Here is a 25,253-nt window from a genome sequence, read left to right as displayed (position 1 = left end):
TTAGAATTGGGTCAGAGTTGTGGTGTGTGTGTGTGTGTGTGAGTGTGTATATTTGTGTGTGTGTGTCCTACATAACAATGGGTGATGAAAGCAGAATGGTTGGTAAGTAAAATTCCAAGCTTTGAGGTCTGAGTGATCTGACCCACACTTTGTTCAGGATGGGGTCCTCTTTCCTTTAGGCCAAATATGGAAATTGCTAAACAATGGCCATATGTTTCCTTTCTGTGCTGCAGAGGGACTAAAAGCACAGATAGAGCAGATACAAAGAGGAGCCCTCAGGGAGAGAAATCTTCAAGGTATTATTAATATAGAGAGAAGCAATCATCTGGGAGCTACAAAGATATCAGATTGGGAGATGGGAAATTATTAAGGAAAAAAGACTCCTTGAGATGTGTGTAATCAAATGTGAAAAACTCAGTTCAGTTCAGCCACCCAGTCGTGTCCGACTCTTTGTGACCCCATGAACCACAGCACTTCAGGCGTTCCTGTCCACCACCAACCCAGAGTTTACTCAAACTCATGTCCCTTGAGTCGGTGATGCCATCCAACCATCTCATCCTCTGTCATCCCCTTCTCCTCCCACCCTCAATCTTTCCCAGCATCAGGGTCTTTTCAAATGAATCAGCTCTTTGCATCAGGTGGCCAAAGTATTGAAGTTTCAGCTTCAACATCATTCCTTCCAATGAACACCCAGGACTGATCTCCTTTAGGATGGGCTGGCTGGATTTCCTTGCAGTCCAAGGAACTCTCAAGAGTCTTCTCCAACATCACAGTTCAAAAGCATTAATTCTTCAGCGCTCAGCTTTCCTTATAGTTCAACTTTCACATCCATACATGACTACTGGAGCAATACTACAAAATACTAGTTTTTTTTTTTTTAAATATCCAAGAGCTATATGGCTGACTTTGCATGAAACATTTATATATCCTTATTGTAACTAATTACAGTAGTAATCTTTTAGAGTAGTTATATTCTAATTTTATAGCTGATGAAACTAAAAACACAGAGGGCAAGTGACATACCCAAGATAATAGCTTGTAAAAACTAACAATCTAGGTTTAATTCAAACAACAGAGAAAAGTAGACTTAAAAAAGAAAGAAAAGAACGGAGTTTTAAGGATCTGTAGGACAGTAACAAAGATCTAATAGTTTAGATAAATAAGAATGTGGGGCTGAAAATTCATTTGAAGAAAGAATGACTGAAAACTTACCAAATTTGGCAAATAAAACCCCACAAACCTGCAGATTCGAAAAGATGAGCTACCTACAAATAGGATAGGCTCAAAGAATTCCTCACTGAGTTTTATCACAATTAAACTTCAAAAAAAGACAAATCAAAACTTTTGAGGGACTTCCCTGATGGTCCAGGGATTAAGAATCTGTCTTCCAGTGCAGAGGACACAAATGCTATCCCTGGTTGAGAAACTAAGTTTCTGTATGCAGCAGGACAACTAAGCCAGTGTGCCACAGCTAGAGAAAGCCCGTACACTGCAAGGAAGAGCCCATGTGCCTCAACAAAGACTCAGTGCAGCCAAATAAGTAAATAAATAAAAACTAAGAAAACCTCTGAAAAGCAGCCAGAAAAAAATGATGCTTATATGTAGGAGAACACCAATTCAAATCCATAGAATTTTTTTCATTTGAAGCCACTATGGCAGAATGGAATGACTTTTTTTAAAAAATAATTGTCAAAATTGAATCCTATATTCAGTGAGACTGTACTTTAAGTATAAAGTGCAGTGGAGGATGGTGAGGACTACCAGATGATGGAAAACTAAGAGTATTTGTTGTTTGCAGACCCAATGGAAAGAATGGCTATAGGAAGTTTTCCAAAGAGAAAGAAAAAAATAACTGAAAGGTTTTATACTTTAGGAAGGATAGGAGAAGAGATGGATAAATATAGGGGAAGATAATAAACTATTTTTCATATTTTGAGCTTCTTAAATCATATTTGGTACTTATAGCAAAAATTATAACATGCGATACAGTGTTCAGTGCATGCAAAGGAAAAAATTAAGACAATTAAATTTTTATGGGATAAAGAGAAAACAAAATAGAAATAAGATTTCACTACTCTGAAAGCGGTAAAACGTTATATAATTTAAAACACTAAATAAATCAAAGTAGAATTCTAAATATTATTGTAACCCAGAGGAGCCCTAACATACCACTAATTACTTGAAATGCAAGCAGACTAAATGGACCAATAAAAAGACAGAGGTTGGCAGAGTGGATAAAACAAAATAAGCCCAATATTCTGTAATAACCTAAATGGGAAAAGAATTTGAAAAAGAATAGTTACATGTAGATGCATAACTCAATCACTTTGTTGTACACCTGAACTAATACAACATTGTTAATCAACTATTCCTCAATATAAAATACAAAAGTGAAAAAAGATTTTCCATCCATGAAACAAAAAATAAGCAAAAATCCATAATCCAACTATTACAAACTGAACGTTTGTGGCCCCCCCACTCCAACAAATTCATGTGTTTGACACTCTACCATCCTCCTCAATGTGATAGTTTAGGAAGTGGGGTCTTTGAAAGGTAATTAAGTTTTGTTGAGGTTGTGAGAGTAGAGCCGCAAGCTAGGATTAGTGCCCTTAAAAGGAAAGACTCTAGAGCATAAGGGTAGAGAGAGAAAGCATCCATCTGCAAGCCAGAAAGCAGGTCATCACCAAGAACCAAACTTGAGGGTCTCTTAACTTTAGATTTCCCAGCTTTCAGACCTAAGAGAAATAAATATCTGTTTTAGCCAACTGGTCTAAGGTATTCTATTATAGCAGCCTAAGCTAAGACACGAACAATATTTTGTCTGGGCTTCCCTGAGGGCTCAGTGGTAAAGAAGCTGCTTGCTAATGCAGACTTGAATTCGATCCCTGGGTCAGGAAGATTCCCTGGAGAAGGAAACAGCAACCCATTACAGTGTTCTTGCCTGGGAAATCCCATGGACAGAGGAGCCTCGTGGGCTACAGACCATGGGGTTGCAACAGAGTCAGACATGACTGAGTGACTAAACAGCAACAATATATTCTGTCTATGAGAAATCACTTCAAATTTAACATGAGTAAGTAGGAATCAAAAAGATGGAAAAAGGTCTATTATATAAACATTAAAAATAGCTGACATGACCATTGATATCAGGTAAGTCAGACTTATAGAGTGAAGACAATTAGTAGGGACAAAGAAAGACATTATATAATGATGCATTTTAAATCCTGACTTCAAGCAAGAAATCTTCTCATATTTATAGGGGTAATATATATAAAATAAAATGTATAGGACTTTTGCTTTGTTATACACAAGAGAAGGGGGCCTTCCCAGGTGGCTTAGTGGCACAAAGCCTGCCTGCCAATGCAGGAGACTCAGTTTCAGTCCCCGGGTCAGAAAGATCCCCTGGAGAAGGAAATGGCAGCCAACTCCAGTATTCTTGCCTGGGAAATCCCATGGACAGAGGAGTTTGGCAGGCTACAGTCCATGGGGTCGCAAAGAGTCGGACACAACTTAGCAATAGACCATGAGCATAAGAGAAGAAGAGTATACAGTTTATCCCAGGGTTCTTTATACAACCTGGAATCTTTCACTAGTATTAATGTTATTACCTTTTTTTTTCTAACTAACCAATTACAAAACAAGCAAAAAGTCATCAAAATAGAAGAGTAATCCAAAGACTTAGAGTCAGGACAGTTTTCAGCATGTTGGCAGAGATAAAGCCTGTATGGCAGGAAGGAACTTATTTGAATGAAGAGCAGGAGATGAGTTTAGAGAGACAGGCTGAGGTCAGACCATATAGGTCCTTACAGGCTACAGCAAGGAGTTAGGTGTTTTATTATAAAGGCAATATGAAGTCACAAGAATATTTTATGTAGAATAGTGATATGATTACTGTTTTGTGATTCTATAGTTGATGGGAAGAAGGAGAGTTTGGATATAGCTTAGAGCATAGTGAGTTTGCGATAAATGTGGAGTGTCTTAAGTAGAGATGTCCAGTTAAAAAAAGTAGATCAGGAACAAAAATGGTAGTTATGGGCTTGCCTGGCGGTCCAATGGTTAAGAATCTGTCTGCCCATGCAGGGCGACTCCTGGTCTGGAAAGATCCAACATGCCACAGAGCAACTAAGCCCGTGTGCCACAACTACTGAGCCTGTGCTCTAGAGCCCACAAGCAGCAGCTCCTGAAGCTTGCAGGTCTAGAGCCTGTAATCCTGCAGGTCTAGAGCCTGTAATCCACAAGAGAAGACACTGCAATGAGAAGCCCAGGCATCCTGACTAGAGAGTAGCCCCCACCCTCTGCAACTAGGGAAAGCCTGCATGCAGCAGTGAAGACCCAGCCAGCCAAAAATAAATTAATTAATTTTTAAAAAACCTTAAAAAAAACCTGACAGTTAAAACATGTGAGTCATTGGCACAGAGTTGGTGTCCAGGGGAGTGAAATGAATCAAAGAAGTCTTTCGAAGGAGACAAAAACTTCAAGAAGAAAACCCCAGCAAATGCAATTATAGAAAGCAAGAGTGAGAAAGGAGCTAAAGGGGATTCCCAATTCCATAACTGTTACATCTAGATTTATTTCTAGACTAAGCATCTGATCAATAATCTTATATCTTTTCCTATCCTGATAGAGTGGACTATAAAGTCCTTTGACTTCTGGAATATTTAATTTAATGTAGGTTTCTGAAATATTTCCTCATATTAAAAGTAGTACTTGTGATATGCAGAGAAGGGACTAGGGTTTAAATATTCCAGGGTTGTTTGATTTGCATTCTTATGTAGCTAAAAGAATAAACTACCCAAAGCTCATTTAATTTGGATGTCCATACTCTCCCATGTCTGATTGATAGCAGTCTTAACATTATCTTCAAAGCTTAATTATCAACTTGAATGTCTAAAATTGTTCTCCTTGGAGGGCTTATTGTGCCTGCAGTTTTTGAGCCAATAAACTATAAATTTGATGAGATTCCAAATTGTTGTTGTTGGTGGTGGTGTCCGACTCTTTGCGACCCCATGGACTGCAGCACGCCAGACCACAAGATTCTAAATTACCTGCTCTGAATTTCTTCCCACTGTTACCACAACATCAACCACAGAAAGGACACATTTTAATAGTCCTTTTCATTCCTATCTTGTTTTCAAATCATCACATGTCCCTTAAGTTTAGGACTTTGCTAAGAGAGGGAGACTATTCCTCTCCTCCTAATCTGTTTCTACCTGTCCATCTCTTATTCACCACATTGATCATAATTTTGAACTTAGATCCACTATCTAATATTAAAGAAGACTAAAAGCTTAGAATATAAAAGTGTAAAGATTAAATGAAAGTAAAATCAATAGCCTCAGCAAAAGTTTTCCTATTTTGGGATTGGATTAGTATATTTAATGAGCAAATATTTAATTTGAAGTTTCTCTTAAAGAGAGATCGACTTGAATGTTTAGCTGGTACATAGGCTGTCAATGAGGTTTTCTAAACTGAATAAGAAAAGCTTTGACTTATAGATAAGTATGTTTGTAGCAGGAGGCTCTTGAATTTGGCAACAGAAAGGTGACTCAACAGGTCAGAGCCCACCACAAAGAGTAAATAAAAACCTGCAAGAAAATAGACAGGCAGCAACACATATTTCAGACTACAGAGTTTCTGCCTCTTACCTCCTCCCACAGTTTACTTCTTTAGGTGGTTTAATTCTAGAACAGTTAGGTTATTTCTTTTAGTAATCCTTAAAATCAAAGGTAGATAATTTTAAAGTCTTTTCTAAGATAACAAAAGATGACAAGAAACAAGCCAGAAAGTTCAAACAGACAGGCCCACATTCCCTTGTTCTTTTCTGTGTTGAAGGTGTATTAGAAAAGATTTGGATTCTAGCTCTAGTTACGTGGTCCTTAAAGTGAAATCTCATTTTATTCATTTGTATCATAGGAGACAACTTGGACCCTGTAAGATTTCAGATCATTCACTTAAAGCAGCTGGTACATAAAAAGTAGGTAAAACTAACTATAATCATTGTCTATCTCTAAGTTTTACCAATCTCTTTAATATCGAGAATAGCTATACATTTCTAGATCTTACCGAAAGAATTTCATTACCTAGTTTTCCAAACTGAAATTCTTTTAAAGAAGAGGAGGAGGAAAGAGCAGTGGTCTGGGACCTGGGAGTCATGGTTTTATACCACTTATGCAATGAACTTGGATAGAATCTCTCTACCCTGGACTCCAGTTTCATCAGATATAAAATGTGTTTATTTGCAAACGCATTTGCTGCTATTGCTGCTGTTTAGAAGCTAAGTCATGTTTGACTCTTTTGCGACCCCATGGACTGCAGCCCGCCAGGCTCCTCTATCCATGGGATTTCCCAGGCAATAACACTGGAGTGAGTTGCCATTTCCTCCTCCAGGGGATCTTCCTAATTCAGGGATCAAAGTGAGACTTCTGTGTCTTCTGCATTGGCGAGTGGATTCTTCACCACTGCACCACCTGGAAAGCCCGCAAATGCATTTAGTTGTCTCAATTATCCCACATTCAAGAACAGTGAATTCAGTCATGGTAATAATACTAGTGGTGGCAGTAATAATAATAGTGCTTATTACATTTCTGGCATTATTCTAAGCCCTTTACATATATTAACTGATATAATAAAGGGGACGACAGAAGATGAGATGAAAATGAAAGAGGAGAGTGAAAAAGTTGGCTTAAAGTTCAACATTCAGAAAACTAAGATCATGGCATCTGGTCCCATCACTCCATGGAAAATAGATAGGGAAACAGTGGGAACAGTGGCTGACATTATATTTCTGGGCTCCAAAATCACTGCAGATGGTGATTGCACCCATGAAATTAAAAGATGCTTACTCCTTGGAAGGAAAGTTATGACCAACCTAGACAGCATATTAAAAAGCAGAGACATTACTTTGTCAATAAAGGTCTGTCTAGACAAGGCTATGGTTTTTCCAGTGGTAATGTGTGAATGTGATAGTTGGAATATAAAGAAAGCTGAGCACTGAAGAATTGATGCCTTTGAACTGTGGTGTTGGAGAAGACTCTTGAGAGTCCCTTGGACTGCAAGGAGATCCAACCAATCCATCCTAAAGGAGATCAGTCCTGAGTGTTCATTGGAAGGACTGATGCTGAAGCTGAAACTCCAATACTTTGGCCACCTCATGTGAAGAGCTGACTCATTTGAAAAGACCCTGATGCTGGGAAAGATTGGGGGCAGGAGGAGAAGGGGACAACAGAGGATGAGATGGTTGGATGGCATCACCGACTCGATGGATGTGGGTTTGGGTGGACTCTGGGAGTTGGTGATGGACAGGGATGCCTGGCCTGCTGTGGTTCATGGGGTCACAAAGAGTCAGACATGACTGAGCGATTGAACTGAACTGAACTGAGAATGAGATGGTTGGATGGCATCACCGACTCAATGGATATGAGTTTGAGTGAACTGCAGGACTTGGTGATGGACAGAGAGGCCTGGAGTGCCGCAGTCCATGGGGTCACAAAGAGTCAGACATGACTGAGTGACTGAACTGAACTGAACCTTATGTAGTAAGTACTATTACTATTATACTCATATTTTTCAGAAAAGAAACTGAGTCACCGAGAGGTTAAACAATTATCCTAATATCACCACATATGGTAAACTGCAGCAGCAGGATTCACATGTGGCATTGTGGTTCCTCATTCTGGTCCCTAACCATCAGGCACACCCCAAGTTATGTGATGGGTACATTTGACCACCTACACTGCTGAGATTTTTGGAGAAGTTAGGACTCTTAAAATAAGTCTTTATGGGTGGAAAGAAAGAAAAGGGGCTCAAAACAGTGATCTAGTACTGGAGATGTCTACTCAAGTTCCCCAAGTATCTGGCGGTCTGGAGTAATTTCAAAGTTTGTGCCTATGGAACAAAAAAGTGTAGCTTGAGCACAGTGGAAGTTTCTTGCATATTTTGCATTTTTTCCATACCCCAGTCCTATCTGCGCTCTGTGTGTGTGTGTGCTCAGTCGCTCAGTCCTGTCCAACTCTTTTGCAACCCCATGGACAGTAACCCATCAGGCTCCTCTGTCCAATGGATTTCCCAGGCAGGAATACTGGAGTGGGTTGCCATTTCCTTCTCCAGGGGATTTTTCCCACCTCTGGAGTAAGGGATTGGACCCAAGTAACCTGCATAGCAAGGTGTATTCTTAACATGAACCACCGGCAAGTCCCCTAGAATTTTGATTTTAAAGCATGATATTTCTGTCATTTGTATGCTAACTTCAACTTCTACAGAGTCAAAGTCTGAATGCATAGCTGAACGCTCATGGTGGTCGGGCCATCTTTTGTTTGTTCTTTAATGAGTCCAGTGTATACTGCTCTCTTTCTCTGCTCAAGCTTCTACTCTTTGGCAATTCATCACACATTGTCTTGCAACATCTTTGGAATCTCTGTCTGGTGTTATTTAACTCATAATGTTATTCAATTCTTGAGTATACATTTCTGATTCCTCCAACTAGGCTCTAAGTTCCTTGAGGTTAAGGAGAGTATTTTATAATAACTGGCCATCATTCTCATTTGGGTGCATATTACAGCATCAAAAGTTATTCAACACACATCATATTACTTTATATACCAGTTCTATGAGAAAGTGAGCCACTTTTTACAGGTAAGGAAATGGAGGTCAGAGAAATGACTTACTTGTCTCCAATACTATCAGGTTTTTAAAGTAACACTTATTTCTTAAAAGTTAGCATGTGCATAATGGGAAACCAAAAACACAAGAAGCAAAACAGAGTCATTCATGATCACAAGCAGTTTCCCGTTTGATCTGTCCTTCTAGGTCTCACTTGTGTATTTACACAACTAAGCATCCATTTGTATGTAATTAAGATCGTATAGATATGCATCATGCTTTTTCACACATCATGAATATTTACTATTTCAAAGTCCCAAAGCTGTGAATATTTTGATGACCATCAATTTTAAGAGTAAAGGCAGGTCTTTGAATTTCTTTTTGAAAGTTTTCAGTTTTTAACTTTGCCCACAGCTCCAAGCTACCTTTTACATGTTTCCACCGTGCCTAGCACAGGGTCTTGTACACAACAGATACTTAATAATTACTTGTTGGCTGATTTTAGATTTCAAAGGAAGTTAAAGGAAGAATCATCAGGATCTGGAGCTGCATGGCAAACATCTGTAGAAAAAGTAAATAAATGAACTCACTGCCTGGCTTCTTCCAAACTGACAGTGTTTGGTGTTGAAGAAGCAAATTATTTGGCTGAGTTGACTGAGATTTTCTTTTTTTAAATAATATTTATGACTTTAAGGATAGAATACAGCTCACATCTCACAAAAACCAGAGAGCACGTGTGTGTGAATTAAAGTCAGTTTTCGCAAGGTTCTATTTTTTTCAGAACCACATATGCCTCTGTGATTATTGTAAAATGAGTAAAGAGCTCTGCTTAGCTTTCCGCTCATGGCCAGTGAGGGAAGAGCTTGGAGCCTGGCTGGGAAGTCAGAAACACGTGGTGGCTCAGGATCCTGGGCAAAACAGGGTAACAATAATAGTCATTTTTCATCTTCTAGTCCTTGGTGTCTAGAGGCCATTGGGGAATTTAACAAAATATACATAAAACTCAATTCTGAAAACAAAGCCACCCATCCCCTGACCTTAACCAAGCAGGGCCTTAGGGAAAATGATAATAAACGTTTTCCTTCCTTGCCACCAACGTTACAAACCATCGGCAGTGACACTGAGAACAAAGAAGTCAGAGGTTATGGGAAGGGGAAAGAGTGAAACTAGAGAGGAGCTCAAGAAGAAAATAAAGGTGCATGACTGCTTGGGAAATTGCTTCTAGACATAGATAGAACATGCGTCTGATGTGAAACTCAAACCAGCCACCCCCTCACACACATACACATACACACACAAACATACCATCACTAATGATGAGAAGATAACTGAGTGGTAAGTTAGGTACATCAACATGGGAGAGGAGGAAACTGTCTGTTATGGTCACAGGAACACATACTTGACTTGCTTAAGAAGTGATATAATGAACCTAAAACTGCTCTAAAAAGTAAAGTTTATTCATTTTTAAAAAAGCAAAAAAAAAAAAAAACAGAAATTGTGGTCGTTGCCAATCCTATGAGTAACTTACACTAAGAACAATATATAATAAATAAACCTGAGGGAAATATCATTTTTTTCTTAAAAAAAAAGAAGTGATAGAACACATGTCAACAATTCAGAGATGCTTGCAAGGTATTACCTAAAAATCAGGTTGTAATCAACATGCACATTTTGTTTCACTTTTGATGCAAATGTATTTTCTGTACTTTGGGTACAAATACATGCAAGTTAGGAGTGCATTAAAATATGAAAAGTTATTTTTTCACTATTTGGTGCTTGAGAATATAGGTCTTTTTATATTCCTCTCCATGCTTCTCTGAATTTGATATTAGAATCATCCTATTTTCATTTATGTTTAGCTAAGAATCTGCCTGCAACGAGGGAGACCTGGGTTCGATCCCTGGGTCAGGAAGATCTCCTGGAGAAGGGAATGACAACTCACTCCAGTATTCTTGCCTGAAGAATCCCATGGACAGAGGAGCCTGGCGGGCTACAGTCCATGGGGTTGCAAAGAGTCGGACATGATTGAGTGACTAACACTTTCACTTTCATCCTCACTTAGTTCTATGACAGGTAACTCATGTAAATTCACTCACCATAATTCACGGAAGGTGTTGTGTGCACACTTCACGTTAGTTCTCTCCCTCACTGCCTTTAACGTACATGTTGATAGATGGATGGCAGCCTCAGGAGACTAGTCACCCAAGAACTTAGGTGCCACTGTAGTACTGCAAGTGTTAAGTCTCTCAGTTGTGTCCGACTCTTTGAGACCCCATGGACTGTAGCCTTCCAGGCTCCTCTGTCCATAGAATTTTCTAGGCAAGAGTATTAAAGTGGGTAGCCATTCCCTTCTCCAGACGATCTTCCAAACCCAGGGATGGAACCCCAGTCTCCTGCATTGTAGGCAGATTCTTTACCATCTGAGTCCAGGGAAGCCTGAGGTGCCACTAACATGAGCAAATTCATGACTGCTGAAAGAAGCCATGTGGTTGCATGGGTTGGGAATAATACCCAATAGTGGCTATCCTGAGTTCAGGATAAAGTGTCTGAATTCCTTTATCCCATTTCCTCAAAGTAATAAACTGAGAGCATCAGTCAACCTTTAGAGGTCCTGGGAAAATAAAACGGGTTTCCCTTGGTAAGAGACTACTCCAGTCTTCAGTAACTGACTCTATAACAAGACTGTCTTCTCTCTGTAAATTTTGCAATAAGAAAGAAGTTGGGGAGTGAGAAAACTAAGAGACAACTGGAAAATTCAAAAATAAACACCAAATTAGTGTAAAAGTCCTATGAACATTCTGTTACTGAAAAACTTGTAACATCGATACAGACAAAACAGGAATGCCTAGGATTTCTTTCATAAAATCTGAACGGTTCAGAAAGGTGTGAGGATTCCTTAAATTTCTGGAGAAATCAAAGGATCTAAGAAGAATGGGACAAACTACTATATGACTTTCTAATAAAAAAATGTTTCTTTGTGCAGGATCTACAAATGATATTGAGATGTTCTTCTTTTGGGATCCGTAGGGTGTAGAGATTTTTAAGTTCAGTTCAGTTTCAGTTCAGTCACTCAGTCGTGTCCCACTCTTTGTGACCCCATGGACTGCAGCACGCCAGGTCTCCCTGTCCATCACCAACTCCCAGAGTTTACTCAAACTCAACGTCCATCAAGTCGGTGATGCCATCCAATCATCTCATCCTCTGTCATCCCCTACTTCTCCCACTTGCAATCTTTCCCAGCATCAGGGTCTTTCAAATGAGTCAGTTCTTCACATCAGGTGGCCAAAGTATTAGAGTTTCAGCTTGAACATTAGTCCTTCCAATGAATATTCAAGACTGATCTCCTTTAGGATGGACTTGTTGGATCCCCTTGCAGTCCAAGGAACTCCTAAGAGTCTTCTCCAAAATCACAGTTCAAAAGCATCAATTCTTCAGAGCTCAGCTTTGTTTATAGTCCAACTCTCACATCCATATATGACTGCTGAAAAAACCACAGCCTTGACTAGACAGACCTTTGTTGGCAAAGTAATGTCTCTGCTTTTTAATAAGTTGTCTAGGTTGGTCATAACTTTCTTTATGACAAGTTTGAGATTGTGGGGTTCTTTAATTGCTTTAGGTTGCCTGTTGGAAAATAAGTGATATGTATTTTCTTTCCTTTGAATAAAATTTCCCTCTGATGCAGAGTGACTAGCAGGCCTCCGAATGCACAGAATTTCTTAGGTTGGAGCCAAGTCCAAATGAGCTGTGTCATCACCAGGAAGTAAAGAAAAAAAGCTCTTTGTGCCAAGGACTTTTCAAATACCATGGAGGCTGAGGCCATGTGGTTTGGACAGCACAGATGAGGGGAAGTGAGACTCATGAGTGTCAAAGGAAGTCCAAGTGGCACAGAATCTCCACCTACATTTTTCTTTTTTTCTGCTGCGCTGCATGTGGCATCTTAGTCCTGATCAGGGATCAAACCCATGTTCCTGGCACTGGAAGCACAAGTCTCAACCACTGGACTACCAAAGAAATCTAAATCTGTTCCACCTAACATTTTTCAACATAGAACCTACTGTTTAGCCACTTCAGGAAACCTGTGATACACAAAAGATATTAAAATTATTCTCATTGTGAGGATTTTAAAGAAGGTCATTGCTGGTTTACATTTCTGGGAAGAATACCAAGATGAAGTGGCAAAAAATGAGGCAGAACCTAGCATCAAAAATGCCAACTACTACTCTCTCATCTTTTGCTTTCCTTGCTTCCTGACCTCCTTCTTTTCCATGGGGTAGGATACATGGCTATTGGCATTATCATCTTAGAAGACCTAGTAGAAAGTCAGAACATAACTTCACCAGCATCTATATCAGTCTCTGAGAAGGAGAATTACCAGCCCAGAATAGCCCAGTTCTCCTTGCTTTGGAACAATTTTTGTTGTCTGGTCCATCTGATGCTATAATTGGGCCAAGTCTGGGCTATGAACATACAGGAAAAAATGAATGTGAAGTAGGCAGACTAAAAACAGAAATCAGCAGCTACTACAGATTATGATATTCTATGAGATTTCCAAAATTATGATTAAAAAACAGTCTAGACACTATACAGAATGTTATTTCAACACAATACTGTGCTAAATATTTTATATATATATATATATATATACTGGCTTGCGTGCTCATTCATGTCTGACTCTTTGCGACCTTATGGACTGTAGCCTGCCAGGCTCCTCTGTCCATGGGATTCTTCAGGCAAGAATACTGGAGTGAGTTGTCATGCCCTCCTCCAGGGGATCTTCCTGACCCAGGGGTCGGACCCGTGTCTCCTGCATCTCCTGCACTGTAAGCAGATTCTTTACCCACTGATTCACCTGGGAAGCCCCTTATATATGTACATTTTATTTTAATAAATACAGACACACAAAACTCCTACAAATGAACACTTATATATCACGTATTTTTTAATAGTCAAAATTGTGTAAAGATGCTGAAATAAGGTAATTTGTAAAGTGTGCAAGTTGCCCATCTATAAAGGTATTCAAACAGAGGCTGGGCCTTAAGTCCACAATCATGTTAGAAAAATATTTCTCAATTGTATCTAGTTTAGCCTTCTGAGATATGGAGAAGACATGCAGGATTTGTACAGCATGGCAAAAAGAGAAACCTACCTTCCCTGAAATTCAACCAGAGCATTTCTACTTGATCTGTTTCACATACTAGACTCCCACACAAGGTTTTAAGAGTGGTTTGTCAACTAAAAATTAAAAACTCGAAATCTACAGTAATAACTGTGTAGAGATGTTTCTTAGATGGCAGGTAAGACAGCTTTAAACTCTGAGATGTTCTACAACCATGTGTATAGGAAAGAGATCAATAAAACTCATTAAAGTTCATCTTAAAGATTAAGTTCTATGATTTCACAAACCTTTTTGGGTGAGGTGCTTCAGCCCTGGGGCACTCGAAAGTACTAACGCACATTCCAGAGTCTAGCTAGGTTTGGTGGTGGTGGTTTAGTCACTAAGTCCTATCTGACTCTTGAGACCCCATCGACTGTAGCCTGCCAGGCTACTCTATCTATGGGATTCTCCAGGCAAGAATACTGGAGTGGGTTGCCATTTCCTTCTCCAGGGGATCTTTCCAACCCAGGAATTGAAGTGGGGTATCCGACACTGCAGGCAGATTCTTTATCGACTGAGCTATGAGGGAAGCCCTGGGTTTGAGATTTCAGCAAATGAAGCTACTGCGTGAGGTCTTCCCACATTGAGTTCTCATGAAGCTTTAAAGAAGCCTCGATTAATAAGTTTTTTTTTTCACATGTTGTGGCTCCACATCCTAATGAGTCCAACTCAAATCAAACTGTTATATTTAACCATTTCCTTTATCTGTTTTCTTTTTTTTTCCCTTTATCTGCTTTCTTAAGAAAACAGGGGAGAGAATTCCCTGATAATCTAGTGGTTCCAACTCTGTGATTCCAACTGCAGGGGGCACGGGTTCCATCCCTGGTTGGAGTACTAGGAATCCACACGTCTCAGCTCAGCAAGAAGAAAATAATAAATAAATCAAATAATCTTGAAAAAGAAGAAAGCATGGGAAAGAAGATATGTTTTTCTCATGTATTTCCAACCCCTGATTCATGATCATTATTATCTCATCTAAGAAACATGCAAAACAGAGACTTCAGGTATGCATTTTACAGATGAAGAGACCCAGTTAACTAAGTTGACTGAAATTCCACTGATAGTTACATCTCCTATGGTTTAGTTTATTCACTGCTTTTATTTTAAAAGGAAGATTGGACTTTAGAGTTAGAGGCAGAAGCATGAGGATAGAAAAGTAAGATGATTCCGGCAGTCAGGTAGATCCGGGATGCTGAAATCCATATTCTCAAGGATGGCGGAGAAAGGAAACCTGGTCCAATTCCATTCACACATTCAGCTAAAACATATCAGTGCCTTGTCTGTATCAGAACTTTGCTAAAGGCTATTGTACAAATATGGATAAGATGGCCTTTTGTTTCCAGTAAATGATCATCTATTGGGGGCAAGATGCTAAACATAAAAATAGATACTGCTTTATCATATTCAAGTTCTTTGTGGGGATATCATAGGGCATAAAAGACAGTTTTTATAAGAAGGACCTTGAAGGACATGCAAATATATGTATTTGTACTAGTGAATATCTTAATATTTCAAAAGGCACAGTGCAGTACTGTGAAAAAAAATTATAAATAAAATGTTCTGAGAGCATAGAGGAGAAAGAGACTTTTTCTCCTGGCAGGTCTGTGGAAAATTCTTAGAAGCAGCAGCGTTGCCAGCCAACCTGGAAGGAGGAATGGGATTTTTCTGCCTCGTTTAAGAATGATTCTACTAGTAGGAATTTGTGATACTCTGCCAGCTCAGTATGAATGATACTTGATATTTCTCAGCAGTTGGGTCAGTAATATCATCTCTATATGGACTCTGCTAGCTTGTAGACTTGGACATCTGTAGAGCACTTGAAAATGATGGTACTGCAGATGATTCGTGTATCTATTAAGACTCTGCTGCCAGGCATCTTGATTGTTTTTCTTATGGGAAATGTTTTGTTTTCTCAGATTTTTTTTTTAATTTAAGTATAGTGGATTTACAATACTGTGTTAGTTTCCAATATACAGCAGAGTGATTCAGTTTTGTATTTATAAAAATTTCAAATTATTTTCCATTATAGGTGAAGCAACTTAGCAGCAGCAACAGCATAGGTTATTGCAAGATATTGAATATAGTTCCCTGTCTCCTACAGCATTGGAGGAATGTAAATTGGTGCATCCACTGTGGAAAACAGAATAGAAGTTCCTTAAAACAAAACAAACCTAGAAATAGAGTTGCCATATAAACCAGAAATCCCATTCTCGGGTATATATCAGGAGAAAACTCTAATTTGGAAAGATACATGCATCCCAATGTTCTTGGCAGCACTATTTACAATGGCCAAGAAGTGGAATCAACCTAAATGTTCATCCACAGACAAATGGATAAAGAAGATATGGTACATCTACACAATGGAATTCAGCCATAAAAAGAATGAAATAATGTCATTTGCAACAACATGGATGCACCTGGAGATGATCGCACTAAATGAAGTAAATCAGACAGAGAAAGACAAATATCATATGATATTGCTTATATGTGGAATCTTAAGTAAAAGATACAAATGAACTTATTTACAAAACAAACAGATTCACAGACTTGGAGAACCAACTTATGGTTACCAAAGCATAAGTGAAGGAGATAGATTGGAAGTTTGGGATTGACATATACACACTGCTATATTTAAAATAGACAGCCAACAAGGACCTACTGTGTAACACAGGGAACTCTGTTCAATATCCTATAATGACCTAAATAGGAAAATAATTTGAAAAAGAATAGATACATGTGTATATATAACTGAATAACTTTTTTGTGCACCAGAAACTAACACAATATTATAAATCAAACTATACTTCAATAAAGGAATATAGTTGATCATAATTTATTTTTTGTATATGTATGACTGCAATATTATGTGTACATGCATATACAATTATTAATAGAAATATATATATATCTATAAATGTATATAACTGAATTTTTTCCTGTTCCTCTTCCTGTAAGTTGAAAACAGCAGGTTTTCCCATTAACTTGACTCCTGGTATGTTTCTCATGACTGGTAAATTGAGTCTCTTGATTTAAGAAAGCTCTTTTTTTGTCATGTATGCTGATTTTTATGGTGTAAATATTCCTATTGTAGTTGATTTCCAGTTTCATCTTGATGCCCTTGAACACAGACTTCAGATAAGATGTGCACTTGATAGATGGTACAGCTGGCTCCAGCATACCACTAAATGGCTCTGAACAGTACTGAGATTTATAAACAAGAAGGAAGGAAGCCGCCTTAAAAAACAATCACATCAACCTAAGAAGAAATTAGAATCAAAATTATGACCACAAGTACCAGAAACATGGGCTTCCCAGATGGCATTAGTGGTAAAGAACCTGCCTGCCAATGCAGGAGATGTAGAGATGCAGGTTTGATCCCTGGGTCCAGAAGATCCCCTGGAGGAAGGCAAGGCAGCTCACTCTAGCATTCTTGCCTGGAGAATCCCATGGATAGAGGAGCCTGGCGGGCTATGGTCCATGGGGTCGCACAGAGTCGGACATGACAGAAGTGACTTAGCACATATACACACCAGAAACATGAAAATACATTTCAAAAAGAGCAACTTTTGACTTCCCTGATTAAACTATGGTTACTTACTAGTGATCTTAGGCTAAAGCTCAACATCTTCACTGAGGCCTACAAGTGTCTGAATCACCTGTCATCTGACCCTCTTCCTTATTGGCTTCCCTTAGCTTCTTGCAGTTTTACAAACATGAAATCTATTCTTTCCAACCATAACCTCCATAGGAGCTTCTCCTCCTGTCTAGAATTTTTTCTTGTTCTCCTCTCTACCCTCCAGTTATCCAATAGCTCTCTGAGAAGTATATATTTTATTTTTAAATAATTTTCCATCTTTAAGAATTGCATACTCATCGGTCTTGCAGTGGTTTGACCAGTGATATCATCTTTCCTTATGACTTCTGCCCACACTTGTCTCATCAAATCAATCACCTCCATTTAGAAAAGAGGTCTTAGCAGCCTGAAACATTTTACCAAACCTCCTCTTATTTCTCCACATCAAGGTGCCTCTCACTACAGAGCTGGTGTTGGTTCATGGAGTAAAGAAGGGAAGGTGCAGGGGGACATTTGAAGTACAGTAGGTTCTTTGAAAATTGTAAAGGCTTCTGGGAAACCTGAGTCCTCTTAGGTCCTCAGCCCAAGGATCTGGGAACGTTTTCATGGCTGTAGGTCAATATCAGGAAATACAGAATTCTCCAGACAGAACATCAAGAGAGTTTTGAGTTTCACATGTGGACTAGTGAACCAGCTCGCTCAGCATGTGTAGATTTCCACTCTCTTTGGTTCAACACCCTGAGAGGCAAACTGAAGTATTTTTCACTTGAAATATATATATAATATATATATATATAATATACTCAAGTGATATATATCATTATATAATAATGTATGAAATATATGTTATATATTATATATTTTATATATAAGTACATATTTTTAAATAAGTATATATATATTTTGTTAACCTTTTCTTCTCCCCTTGTCATTTGACATTTCCTTCCCCGGTTGATTTTTCTCCAGTAAGCTGGCTTTGGATTTTAAATCTCTAGTGTTAACTATCCAGATGCAATTTTTCCCTCCTTCAGCTTCGTTTCAAAGCTGTCTTCTATTTCCCCAACTACAGGGTGCTTCTTTTGGCCACGTGCCACTCCTCACTGTATTTACAATTTCCCCAGTCCACTTCCTAACTCTGTAATCTCATTCCCCCTTATTACGTTACTTCTTGAGAGTCCAGCCTCTATTTCTGGAGTCGGGAGTATGGTTTCGATTAGAAAGCTGTTTTGCCTCTGGTCATTATACGCTGGCTTTCAGTACCCCAGTCCACTCTTCATTACTGTCTTCCTCTGGCCACAGTTTGTTCAAGCATAATGATCTCATCTTTTTCTCTTTAAGGACTTGACCCCATTTCTTTCCCTGAACCATGTTACATTATGGGTGATACTATTTATGTTTTTCTTTTTGCCCTAGTGACATGCTTCAAGCTGTCCATTTTCCCCTAGACTGGGTCAAAAAACACAGACTATGTGTTTAGCACCACCTAAGCTAATTCTTTCTTTTAAAATGACCCCCTCCAAGTTCTACAAAAGTCCTCAGATCTACATCTATTGAAGTCACCAAGACAGCTTTGCAGAGGATATCAAGCAGGTTGGAAAACCTTGAATTTTGAACCAAATTTCTATTTTTAGCTCAGAAACAGACATAAACTGTTGAGTCTCCTCTTCAGTAAAGGAGGGAAGAAGCAACTGTGTTGCTACTCATGATTCTTGGACTGTGAGGGAGGTAGGGAAACAGGTAGAAAAGGAGGCGGCAGGGGACCAGGTTTTATAATTCCATCTAGGGTCCTTGCTTGAGTGACTTTTTCAGTCCTAAAGCTCATGGTTTATTTTGTTTTTAATTTACAAAAATGGCCCTAATAATGCTTTTCTTGTTTGCCACGAACTTAATAAAAGAAATCTAGTATATTTTAAAATGTTTTGGACCAACAGTGAAATGGTAGAGGTAGGATATAGGATTTAATAGTCTGGGCTTTGGAGTCAAACTTGATAAAATTCAGGTCTTGATTCCCCTTGAGTGAGTTATCTAACATTTATAAACATATATAAACCTAAGTTATTTAACACCTATAAACTCAAGTTTCTTTAGCTAGAAAATTGGAAAACAAAAAGTTTTATCTCTCAGGGTTGTTTTAGGGATAAGCATGGGGCTTCCCCCAGTGGCACTAGTGATAAAGAACCAGCCTGCCAATGCAGGAGACTAAGAGATGCAGGTTTGGTCCCTGGGTCAGAAAGATCCTCTGGAGCAGGACATGGCAACCCACTCCAGTGTTCTTGCCTGGAGAATCCCATGGACAGAAGAGTCTGGTGGGCTACAGTCTATGGGGTCTCGAAGAGTTGGACACGACTGAAGTGACCTAGCACACACACATAATAATTATAAGCCCTCAAAAGTGTGTTTCATGGAATATGATTAATAAGCTTTGGATATTATCACTCTTAACAATATCTGTTATTGTTACATCTTCTAAAACAGTCTAAAATAATGGAATTATGTGGAGTTATACTTGTTTATACATTCACTTCTCTCAGTCAAAATTTGGATTACCCAGAAGAGAGCATGTCTTCAGTTTATCTCCTTAGCCTCAAACACAGGGACTGAGACATAGAAACTCAACAAAGATGTACCAGTTTTAAAATGTGGTAAGTGACAATATTACTGTCTTTGCAGCTGAGACTCTTCTGGCACGTTGTTAGACAGTTTCAAGTCCCTTCTTTCATGTGTCAGAATCTAAAGAAACCATCCATTTTGCTCTGTGCATAGGTTGATCTTTGCTTCCTACTATTTGGAGGGTTCTGCCCTGTTACTTTTCTCTTCTCCTTATTTTTTTCTATGAAGTTCAATAAAAATTCTGAAGAAAAAAGTAGTTCACAGTCTCCCTGAAGTTCTAATTCAGATGTTTAAAAAAAAGTTAAAAGTGAAAGCCACTCCTTTTCCTTATATTGCTACTTAGTGTTGATAATCTGGTATATACATTTCCAAATTCATCTTTGTAGGCAGAAACATATCTATGCATACCATATAGAGTTTTTAGTCACTTTGTTTCAAACACCACATTATGAAACTGAAAGTCGCTCAGTCATGTTTGACTCTTTGCAACCCCATAGACTGTAGCCCACCAGGCTTCTCTGTCCATGGGATTCTCTAGGCAAGAATACTGGAGTGGATTGTCGTTCCCTTCTCCAGGGGATCTTCCCGACCCAGGGATTGAACCCAGGTCTCCTTCATTGCAGGTAGATTCTTTACCATCTGAGCCACCAGGGAAGCCCAGTTAAAGCAACCAGCACCTCCTCTGAGCCAGAATTGCTTTTTCCACTTATATTGATAAGTAAAATCATGAAAATATACAATTTGAAGACTATTGTTTATGGGTATTTAGGTTATTTTCTTTTTTAGTTTCATTTTTCAAATTATTATCTATATATTGCTATCTCTTGATTCAGCAAATGTAAACATTAGCAACTTGTATCTTACTAAAATAGGTGAGGATTTTAATTCTTTTTTTCCTGACATTTCACCAATATATGTATTTTGAAATATTGGTTAAATTTATATTCCATATTTTTGTTACTACGACCATGTAAACAACTGTGTTTCATGCTGAGCAAGTAGTCCCTAGATCACATTGTTTTTCTTGAATAGCTTACCAACTTCCCTTTCCCTCATTTAATTGTTGCATAATTTTCTTATTGTGTGACTATTTGGCTAAATCTTCCAATATCTGAAATAAGCTCTGTAAAATGTCTCTCAAAAGGAGTTTTCACAGAATTTAAACCAGCTTTGTAATCTACGAGTTCCATTTTTCCTAGAGGAGTCTTCTGGGTCCTCTTTTCTCTGTTCAAGCATGAATCTGGTTCTGTCATGTCTGTGACACTGCTGTTCTGGGATTTTCCTTCACCAGTATCCTAAGAATTGCTTTCAAATTTAATCTGTTTTAATTTACCTGCATCTCGGTCTTCATGCCTTTTTTCTTGATTTACTAACTTATTACATTGAGACATTTCTTTGAGTACATTGTTGAGAAAGATTTCAAGAAGGTAATATTTTTGATATTTCACTCTTCCAGAAATGCTTTTATTCTATCCTCACTCTTAGCTGGTAGTTTGAATGAGTATAGAATTCTAGGTAGACATTTATTTTCACTCAGAATTTTAAAAGTATTTGTCTATTACCTTTCAGCTTTTGTTGTCATTCATATGATAGTGTTCTTATACAAGATTATTTTTATGTAGATTCCAGACCCTTTGTATGGGACAAGGTCTTATGTCCTTTCTGGAAGCTTTTGGGTTCTCTTCCCTAAGCTAGGTTTTTGAAATTTCCCAATTACTTGCCCTGGTATGTGCTGATTAAAATTTTATTATGTTTTAAATTTTGTGGGCCCTTTAACTTTAAAGACTCATGGACTTCAGCTCCAAGATATTTTATTGTGCAATTTATTTGTTAGTTTTCCCTATACTATAATCAAGGCATTTTCTTTCTTTGACTTATTAGTTGTACTTTGGTACTCCATAGATTGATCTTCTAATATGCTCATTTTTTCCTCTCCAAGTGATTGTCTAGCTCTGCTTTTTGTTGTTGTTGATGTTCTATTTTTTGACAAGTTTTTCTCAGTTATTTCTTTCAATTCTTTTACTGGTCTTGGAGAAAATATCTATTTTATTTTTTTAAATATATTTTATTTATAATATATATAAATATATATAAATATTTATATTTATATAAATAAATATATATAAATAAAAATATAAAAAAATAATATATTTTTAAAATATATTTTATTTATAAAAAAATTAGTTCTAATTTTATCAGAGTTCTTGTTTTCTCCTACTGTCTTTTCCATGTTTCACTGATATATGTTGTTGAGGTAAAAGCTTTCATTTAAAAATAATCCTGAGTTCTTTCTATTTTTTTTGACTCTTCTTTATTTCATATTAAAAGCTTTTCTCCAAAGTTTTGTGATCTTTAAGCCCTAAAGAAGCAGACACTTATTTTTGAGCCTTTAAGAAGCAGAAACTCCAGTGAGCAGAGCTTAGCAATTAGTAGACAACCTAGGGGACAGTTGGGCTTTTCTAGTAGCTCAACTGGTAAAGAATCCACCTGCATTGTGGGAGACCTGGGTTTGATCCCTGGGTTGGGAAGATCCCCTGGAGAAGGGCATGGCAACCCACTCCAGTATCCTTGCCTGGAGCATCCCCATGGACAGAGAAGCCTGGCAGGCTTAACTGAACGACTAAGCACAGCACAGCATGAGGAGAGTTGGACTTTTTAAAAGGACTTATTCCAAATTTCAGAATTAATAGGCTGCTTCTTGTAAGGCAGTTTAGTATCTTCAGAGAAGGGTATTGATCTCTTGAAATAAGGTGAAGGAGAAGGATCTGAGGTCCTGTCTTTTAGGCTCTGTCCTTTGACTTCATCCTTTTTTTCCACTTACAACTTCCTCTTCCACTTACAACTTCCACTTCCACTTACACTTCTCACCCTTTTCTGATTTTTATGTCTTCATGTCAAGAGACTCCTTAGTTAACTTTCTTCAGAATATATGTCTCCATTTTCCTGTGGAGAGAAACAAGGGGTAGACATTTACTGCATAGGATAGGGTGGAAAATGACTCTTTTACAGACTTTCAAACAATTCATATGCTTTGAGCTCAGCCTCTTTGGCACCTTCCTTGTGCCTACTGCCTGTTTCCTGAGGCCTGAGTGGTTTCTGTGGAGCAATCAGCTTGCTTCTCATTGGTTTCCTAGTCTGTTCCTGCTTTCTCTGCTCGGCTTGGTCATTTCCCATTCACCCTTTCAAATTCTGTGGAATCATGTACAGTGATCCAAGCTATACACACCCCATTTTCATTGAAGACTAAAGATATCTTCTGTTATCTTTGTAGTTTTAGGGAAGAAAAGGGCAGGAAATTTTTGGTGCCTTTAACTTTGATGAATTCTGGATTTACTATTGAGATAAAACTTCTTCCATCACCACACAGTCTTTATGTCTTAAAAATAGTTCATATGACAATTTTTACTCTCATTCTTCTTGCTGTGATTGAAGTAAGGAAGGGTCAACAGTTTGAGGATTATTGTTATTGAACCTCTATAGCTTTAGTTACTTAATTTCATAACTGATGTTACAAGTCTTTCAGCCGATTTCCTCACTACTTTCTCACATCTCCTTTGTTGGAAAATAAGAATAAAAAAGTAAATAGTACAAATGTCATAAGTAACGTATTATGACCATGAAGCAATAAAAAATAAACCAGAAATAAAGCTAAAGTTTTTTTTCTCACATTTTGCAACACAAGTTTGCTAAGATGTTCTCTTACTGCAATGTTCTTAATGCATTCTTAATATTTTACACCCTATTAATACTATAAATAAATTAATGGCATGTTTCACAATGTTTTTTTTTAAATAATAATCATAATACTAAAAGTAGTAGGTCTAAGCTTAAAAATTATAAAGCCAAAAAACAATCCTTCCCCCACATACTCAGTGAACATTGATGTTTCTCTAGTATATATTCTAGGGTAACCACACTACATTAATTTTCAAATGCATTTTGCTCTAGTGATTCTGTTGTATGACCAATGATCAGTGAGACTTAAATTCTAATTGTTATTAAGAAGAGAATTTCAGTAAACAAAGTTTAAATAAATAAGATACTCCCTAGTCCCATCTCCATTCCATGTTAACACTGAGTTGTTCTTATGAATCTTCTAAATAACCCTTTTCTACTCATAATTAATTCCATATCCATCTGGAGGCAATCCTGGAGTGTGAGAAGGCATTTTGTGACCTTATTTGCTTGAGACTGTTTAGTCCTGGCCTGACCTTCAGTTCTAACCAGGTGCAGCTAGTATCACTCCCAGGTGACTTACAAAGGTGTCTGTCAAATGACACTTTAATACCTAGCCTGAGACACCGAAACTACATGATAGTCAGTGTAAGGCCTTTCTCGGGCTGCTGATGCCTTATTGATAAAGTTGTGCCACTATGAAATTACAGTCAAAGCGAAAATCTCCCACATAGGTTATAACAGAAAGAGCATGGACTTCAGATTCGGCTTACTGATAGATCCTAATTTCACTTCAGGCTCTGCCACTTTCTGATTAATTTGAGGTTAGGAAAAATAATCTCTCTGAGGTTATTTCCATACTCTTCAAAATTCAAAGATTCTAAAAATAAGATAATGTAAGTGTCCAGTACAGAAGGTGCTCAGAAAATTGTAGTGTTTGCTACTGTTATTTTTAGGTATAGCAGAGAAATTCTGCAGGGGTATTTACGTGAGGAATAAAAGGGTATTCAAGAGGACTTCTGGTCTAAATATCCTTTCCAGGGACTCTCTTTAGTGCTGGAAATACCTAAGGATTATAATTTGCTATACATCTCAGCAACTGACAAATCAATAAGTGATAATGATACTATATGATAGTCCTAGGAGAACTTTAGGAAGTATCTTCAGACACTTCGTGGATAAAGCTGAAATATAAATAAGTCTAACAAAGTATAGCCAACAGTTATGGAGGTATAATATTCCTTATACAATGCATAACCTATTTGCTTATTGATATACTTAATAAATCATTGTGAACATTAAATTTTTCCTAAAAGTTATTGATCTGGATGATTATTTAACAAGACTCTCCTAAGGACTTCCCTGGTGGTCCAGTGGTTGGGAGTCTGCCTGCCAGTGCAGGGGACATAGGTTTGATCCCTGGCTGGGGAGGATCCCGCATGCTTTGCAGAGGATGGTCCCCGTACAGCTAGTGAAGTCATTGTGCTGCAGCTTCTGAAGCCAGTGCAGCCTGGATCCTGTTCTCCATAACAAGAGAAGCACCACATGAGAAGCTTGCACACCACAACTAGAGAGTAGCCCCCACTAGCTGCAACTAGAAAAAGTACATGAGCAGCAGCAGACACCCAGAGCAGCCAAAAA

This window comes from Cervus elaphus, chromosome 21 (assembly GCF_910594005.1).
Source record: "Cervus elaphus chromosome 21, mCerEla1.1, whole genome shotgun sequence".
Lineage (NCBI taxonomy): Eukaryota > Metazoa > Chordata > Mammalia > Artiodactyla > Cervidae > Cervus > Cervus elaphus.
This window is presented reverse-complemented; position numbering follows the sequence as displayed.